The sequence below is a fragment of the Arachis hypogaea genome, chromosome 10 (genome assembly GCF_003086295.3).
Source record: "Arachis hypogaea cultivar Tifrunner chromosome 10, arahy.Tifrunner.gnm2.J5K5, whole genome shotgun sequence".
Classification (NCBI taxonomy): Eukaryota; Viridiplantae; Streptophyta; class Magnoliopsida; order Fabales; family Fabaceae; genus Arachis; species Arachis hypogaea.
Window position 1 is genome coordinate 17874339 of NC_092045.1, and position 7611 is coordinate 17881949.

General features: G+C 38.6%; 1 non-coding gene across 1 annotated transcript; it reads left to right on the forward strand.

The window, feature by feature from the left end:
* The first annotated feature begins 6204 nt into the window (after nucleotides 1-6204).
* LOC112719342 (small nucleolar RNA R71) lies at nucleotides 6205-6312 on the forward strand. Its single transcript, XR_003161647.1, has one exon. It is a non-coding gene; the product is annotated as a small nucleolar RNA R71 (small nucleolar RNA).
* Nucleotides 6313-7611: the final 1299 nt, after the last annotated feature.

A 7611-nucleotide genomic window follows, 5' to 3' on the forward strand; every position in this document is an offset into this window, starting at 1 on the left:
AAGGAGAACCTTGAGTCTTATAGTTTGCACTGTCTGCAAGTCACGGAGCTTCTTGAATAGCAAACAATTGCTCATCCGGAAAGGTTTCAGAGATCTCAGTAGGAGGGAGGGATGCTCCTGCTACTGGTTCTATCCGGGACAGGTGATCAGCTACTTGATTCTCTGTCTCTTTTCTGTCTCTTATTTCTATATCAAACTCTTGCAGAAGCAACACCCATCTTATGAGCCTGGGTTTTAAATCCTGCTTTGTGAGTAGATATTTAAGAGCAGCATGGTCAGTGTACACAATCACTTTTGATCCTACTAAATAAGATCTGAACTTGTCAATGGCATAAACCACTGCAAGTAGCTCCTTTTCTGTGGTTGTGTAGTTCTTCTGTGCATCATTTAGAATACGGCTGCCATAATAAATGACGTGCAGAAGCTTACCATGCCTTTGTCCCAGTACTGCACCAATGGCATGGTCACTGGCATCACACATTAGTTCAAATGGTAATGTCCAGTCTGGTGCAGAGATGACTGGTGCTGTGACCAGCTTAGCTTTCAGAGTTTCAAACGCCTGCAGACACTCATTATCAAAAATAAATGGAGTGTCAGCAGCTAGCAGATTACTCAGAGGTTTGGCAATTTTTGAAAAATCTTTTATAAACCTTCTGTAGAATCCTGCATGCCCCAGAAAGCTTCTGATTGCCTTAACATTGGTAGGTGGTGGTAATTTTTCAATTACTTCAACTTTAGCTTGATCCACCTCTATTCCTTTGTTTGAAATTTTATGCCCAAGGACAATTCCTTCAGTCACCATAAAGTGACATTTTTCCCAGTTTAAAACTAGGTTGGTCTCTTGGCATCTTTTCAGAACAAGTGCTAGATGGTTAAGGCAGGAGCTGAATGAGTCTCCAAATACTGAAAAGTCATCCATGAAGACTTCCAGAAATTTCTCTACCATATCTGAGAAGATAGAGAGCATGCACCTCTGAAAGGTTGCAAGTGCATTGCACAGACCAAAAGGCATCCTTCTGTAGGCAAATACTACAGAAGGACATGTAAATGCTGTTTTCTCTTGGTCCTGAGGATCTACTGCAATTTGGTTGTAACCTGAGTAGCCGTCCAAAAAGCAGTAGTATTCATGACCTGCTAGTCTCTCTAGCATCTAGTCTATGAATGGTAAAGGAAAATGATCCTTTCTGGTGACTGTATTGAGCCTTCTGTAGTCAATACACATGCGCCACCCTGTAACTGTTCTTGTAGGAACTAGTTCATTCTTTTCATTATGAACCACTGTCATGCCTCCCTTCTTAGGGACAACGTGGACAGGGCTCACCCAGGGGCTATCAGAAATAGGATAAATAATCCCAGCCTCTAGTAACTTAGTGACCTCTTTCTGCACCACCTCCTTCATGGCTGGATTTAGCCGCCTTTGTGGTTGAACCACTGGCTTAGCATCATCCTCCAATAGGATCTTGTGCATGCATCTTGCTGGACTAATGCCCTTAAGATCACTTATGGACCACCCAAGAGCTGTCTTGTGTGACCTTAGCACTTGAATTAGTGCTTCCTCTTCCTGTGGATTTAGAGCAGAGCTTATGATCACTGGAAAAGTGTCACCTTCTCCCAGAAATGCATATTTCAGGGATGGTGGTAGTGGCGTGAGCTCTGGTTTAGGAGGCTTATCTTCTTCCTGAGGAATTTTCAGAATTTCTTTTATTTCCTTTAGTTCCTCCAGATCAGGATGAACATCTTTAAAGATGTCATCTAGCTCTGATTCAAGACTTTCAGTCATATTGACCTCCTCCACCAAAGAGTCAATAATATCAGTGCTCATGCAGTCATTTGATGTGTCTGGATGCTGCATAGCTTTGACAACATTCAACTTGAACTCATCATCATTGACTCTCAGGGTTAATTCCCCTTTTTGGACGTCAATGAGGGTCCGTCCAGTTGCTAGGAAAGGTCTTCCTAGAATGAGAGTTTCACTCTTGTGCTCCTCCATTTCCAGCACTACAAAGTCAGTGGGAAAGGCAAATGGCCCAACCTTGACAATCATGTCCTCAATTATGCCTGATGGGTATTGAATGGAACCATCAGCAAGTTGGAGACATATCCTGGTTGGTTTGACTTCTTCAGTCAAGCCAAGCTTTCTGATAGTGGATGCAGGTATTAGGTTGATACTTGCCCCAAGATCACATAGAGCTTTCTTGGTACAAGTACCCTCTAATGTGCATGGTATCATAAAGCTTCCAGGATCTTGAAGCTTCTCTGGTAAGCTCTTTAATATGACTGCACTACATTCTTCAGTGAGAAAAACCTTTTCAGTTTCTCTCCAATCCTTCTTATGACTTAAGATCTCTTTCATGAACTTAGCATAAGAAGGTATTTGCTCAAGTGCCTCTGCAAACGGAATCTTTATTTCAAGAGTCCTTAGATAGTCTGCAAAGCGGGCAAATTTCTTATCCTGTTCCGCTTGGCGGAGTTTCTGAGGATAAGGCATCTTGGCTTTATATTCTTCAACCTTAGTTGCTGCAGGTTTATTCCTTACAGAAGTGGTTGGAGAAGCCTTTTTAGAGGGGTTACTATCAGTACTCTCAGGTGTCTGATTCCTCATTGGCGTTTGAATGCCAGGATTGGTTGAAGAATGGGCGTTTAACGCCAACTTCTCCCCCTTTTCTGGCGTTTGAACGCCAGAATTGGCTACCCATTGGGCGTTTAACGCCACTTTCTTACCCTTTTCTGGCGTTTGAACGCCAGAATCATTCCTCTCTGGGCTCTTACTGTCCTCAGAGGGATTTTGAGTAATTGGTTGGTCATCCTCTGTCAGTTGTTCCTTTCTTAACTTTCTGCTGCTTTGAGTTGATACATTCAATGTCTTCCCACTCCTTAATTTAACAGCTTGGCATTCTTCTGTTATCTGTTTAGATAGCTACTGTTTTGTCTGATTCAACTGTGATTCTATATTCTTGTTAGCAATTTTGGTTTCTTGGAGCATCTCTTTAAATTCTGCTAACTGTTTTGTCATCAGGAGTAATTGCTGATTAAGCTCAACAATCTGTTCTTGAAGATTAGGATCAGTAGTTACTGCCATATCTTCTTCTTTTGTAGAGGGCTCACTGCTAGAGTACAAATGTTGGTTTCTAGCAACAGTATCTATGAGCTCTTGAGCCTCTTTAATTGTCTTTCTCATATGTATAGATCCATCAGCTGAGTGGTCTAGAGACATCTGAGCTTTTTCTGTAAGCCCATAATAGAAGATGTCTAACTGTACCCACTCTGAAAGCATTTCAGAGGGGCATTTTCTTAGCATACCTCTATACCTCTCCCAGGCATTATAAAGGAATTCATTATCCTCTTGTTTAAAGCCCTGGATGTCCAGCCTTAGCTGTGTCATCCTTTTTGGAGGGTAAAATTGATTCAGGAATTTGTCTCATAACTGTTTCCATGTCTTTATGCTTGCTGTAGGTTGGTTATTCAACCACCTCTTAGCTTGATCTTTTACAGCAAATGGAAATAGTAATAATCTGTAGACATCCTGATCTACCTCTTTATCACGTACTGTGTCAGCAAGTTATAGGAATTGTGCCAGAAACTCAGTAGGTTCTTCCTGTGGAAGACCGGAATACTGACAATTTTGCTGCACCATGATAATGAGTTGAGGATTTAGCTCAAAGCTGCTTGCTTTGATGGGAGGTATACAGATGCTACTCCCATATGCAGCTGTAATGGGGTTAGCATATGACCCCAGAGTCCTTCTGGACTGCTCAATTCCACTTAGGTCCATGATGGAGAAAGGGAAATGATGCAGATATTATTTTATTTTTATTTTTTTATTTTAATTAAAAGTGACCGAAAATAATAAAATAAAATAAATGGAAAATAAAATAAAATTTCAAAAAATAAAATCAAAGCAAATTGAAAACTAAATTAATTAATTAATTAAAAAGATTTTGGAATTAGCAATTAAAAAGATATGATTGAGAATTATTTTGAAAAAGATATGATTGAGAAGATATGATTGCAAATAAAAATGATTGAAAAGATATGATTTTGAAAATCTTTGACTAATTTAATGCAAAATTTCGAAAATTATGAGTAAAACAAGGAAAGGATATTTTTTTATTTTTAAATTTTAATGAGAAAAGAGAAAAACAACAGAACGACACTAAACTTAGAAATTTTAGATCAAAACAAAGAGAACAAACAAGAAAACTTTGAATGTCAAGATGAACACCAAGAACACTTTGAAGATCAAGATGAACACCAAGAACAAATTTTTGAAAAATTTTTAAGTGAATAAAAGCACAAAAGACACCAAACTTAAAATTTTTAGAAAATCAAACACAAATTTTCGAAAACTTAAAGGAAAACACAACGAAGACACCAAACTTAAATATAAAACTAAACTCAAATAAAAGACTCTAAACCAACAAAAATAAAACAGTCCTAATCTAAGCAACAAGATAAACCGTCAGTTGTCCAAACTCGAAACAATTCCCGGCAACGGCGCCAAAAACTTGGTGCACGAAATTGCAATCACACTTTTACAATTCCGCACAACTAACCAGCATGTGCACTGGGTCGTCTAAGTAATACCTTACGTGAGTAAGGGTCGATCCCACGGAGATTGTTGGCTTGAAGCAAGCTATGGTTATCTTGTAACTCTTAGTCAGGATATCAATAATTATCAGGGTTGATTGTAAAAAGTAAAAGAACATGAAATAAGTACTTGTTTTGCAGTAATGGAGAACAGGTTGAGGTTTTGGAGATGCTCTATCTTCTGAATCTCTGCTTTCCTACTGTCTTCTTCTTCAAGCACGCAAGGCTCCTTCCATGGCAAGCTGTATGTAGGGTTTCACTGTTGTCAATGGCTACCTCCCATCCTCTCAGTGAAAATGTTCAACGCGCTCTGTCACAGCACGGCTAATCATCTGTCGGTTCTCAATCGGGTTGGAATAGAATCCAGTGATTCTTTTGCGTCTGTCACTAACGCCCAGCCCTCAGGAGTTTGAAGCTCGTCACAGTCATTCGATCCTTGAATCCTACTCAGAATACCACAGACAAGGTTTAGACCTTCCGGATTCTCTTGAATGCCGCCATCAATTCTAGCTTATACCACGAGGATTCTGATTAAGGAATCCAAGAGATATCTACTCAATCTAAGGTAGAACGGAGGTGGTTGTCAGGCACACGTTCATAGTTGAGAATGATGATGAGTGTCACGGATCATCACATTCATCAGGTTTAGGAACAAGTGATATCTTAGAATGGAAGCAAGCATGATTGAATGAAAACAGCAGTAATTGCATTAATCCATCAAGACACAGCAGAGTTCCTCACCCCCAACCATGGGGTTTAGAGACTCATGCCGTAGAAAATACAATGAGAAACGTGTAATGTGTCATTAGTTACAGATACAATGTCAAAAGATCCTATTAACAGTGAACTAGTAACCTATGGTATACAGAAATGAGTAAATGACGTAAAAATTGACTTTCGGGGTCCACTTGGTATGTGCTTGGGCTGAGCATTGAAGCTTTTATGTGTAGAGACTTTTTCTGGAGTTAAACGCCAGCTTTTATGCCAGTTTGGGCGTTTAACTCCAATTCTTATGCCAGTTCCGGCGTTAAACGCCGGGAATTCTAATGCTGATTTTCAATGCCGGTTTGGGCCATCAAATCTCAGGCAAAGTATGGACTATTATACATTGCTGGAAAGCCCAGGATGTCTACTTTCCAACGCCGTTGAGTGCGCGTCAATTGGGCTTCTATAGCTCTAAACAAATCCACTTCGAGTGCAGGGAGGTCAGAATCCAACAGCATTTGCAGTCCTTTTCAGCCTCTGAATCAGATTTTTGCTCAGGACCCTCAATTTCAGCCAGAAAATACCTGAAATCACAGAAAAACACACAAACTCATAGTAAAGTCTAGAAAAGTGAATTTTAACTAAAAACTAATAAAAATATAATAAAAACTAACTAAAATATACTAAAAGCATACTAAAAACAATGCCAAAAAGCGTATAAATTATCCGCTCATCAACAGGATTCCTTTCAGAAGTGTACATGAATTGGTTATTTGCAACCATTTCAATGAGTTCTTGAGCTTCTGCAGGTGTCTTCTTCAGATGAAGAGATCCTCCAGCAGAGCTATCCAATGACATCTTGGACAGTTCAGACAGACTATCATAGAAGATACCTATGATGCTCCATTCAGAAAGCATGTCAGAAGGACACTTTCTGATCAATTGTTTGTATCTTTCCCAAGCTTCATAGAGGGATTCACCTTCCTTCTGTATGAAGGTTTGGACTTCCACTCTAAGCTTACTCAATTTTTGAGGTGGAAAGAACTTTGCCAAGAAGGCATTGACTAGCTTTTCCCAAGAGTTCAGGCTTTCTTTAGGTTGTGAGTCCAACCATATCCTAGCTCTGTCTCTTACAGCAAAAGAGAATAGCATAAGTCTGTAGACCTCAGGGTCAACCCCATTGGTCTTGACAGTGTCACCGTTTTGTCAAGAATTCAGCTAAAAACTGATGAGGATCTTCCAATGGAAGTCCATGGAACTTGCAATTCTGTTGCATTAGAGAAACTAATTGAGGCTTAAGCTCAAAGTTGTTTGCTCCAATGGCAGGGATAGAGATTCTTCTCCCACAGAAGTCGGGAGTAGGTGCAGTAAAATCACCCAGCACCTTCCTTGCATTGTTGGCAATGTTGTTGTTTTCGGCTGCCATGTCTTCTTCTTATTTGAAGATTTCTGTTAGGTCCTCTACAGAGAGTAGTGCTTTAGCTTCTCTTAGCTTTCGCTTCAAGGTCCTTTCAGGTTCAGGGTCAGCCTCAACAAGAATGCTTTTGTCTTTGCTCCTGCTCATATGAAAGAGAAGAGAACAAGAAAATATGGAATCCTCTATGTCACAGTATAGAGATTCCTTGAGATGTCAGAGGAAAAGAATAATAGAAGGAGGAGGTAGAAGAAGAAGAATTCGAACTTATCAAGAGAGATAGAGTTCGAATTGTTGATAGTGGAGGAGTGTTAGTCCTTAAATAGAAGGATGTGAGAATAAGGGAAGAATTTTCAAAAATAAATTAAAAGATTTTGAAGAAATTTTGAAGAATTGAAGAATGATTTTCGAAAATTAAAGTTGGGAAAGAAATAAAGTGATTTTTGAAAAGGATTTTGAAATTAGAAATAAAAAAGATTGAAAATTATTTGGAAAAAATGTGATTAAGAAGATATGATTGAAGAGTTATGGTTTTAAAAAAATATGATTGAAAAACAATTTAAAAAGATTTGATTTTTAAAATTAATGACTTGGCTAACAAGAAATGTAAAAGATATGATTCAGACATTAAACCCTTCTTAACATAATAAGCAACATACTTGAAATTTTTGAATCAAATCATTAATTGTTAGCAAGTATTTTTGAAAATGGAAAGAAATTGATTTTGAAAATATATGATTGAAAAGATATGATTTGAAAAAGATTTGATTTTGAAAAATTATAAAAACTTGAAAAAAATTTGAAATAAAAACAAAATCTTTCCTCTTGTATCATCCTGGCGTTAAACGCCCAGAATGGTATCCATTCTGGCGTTTAACGCCCAAAATGCTACCCTTTTGGGCGTT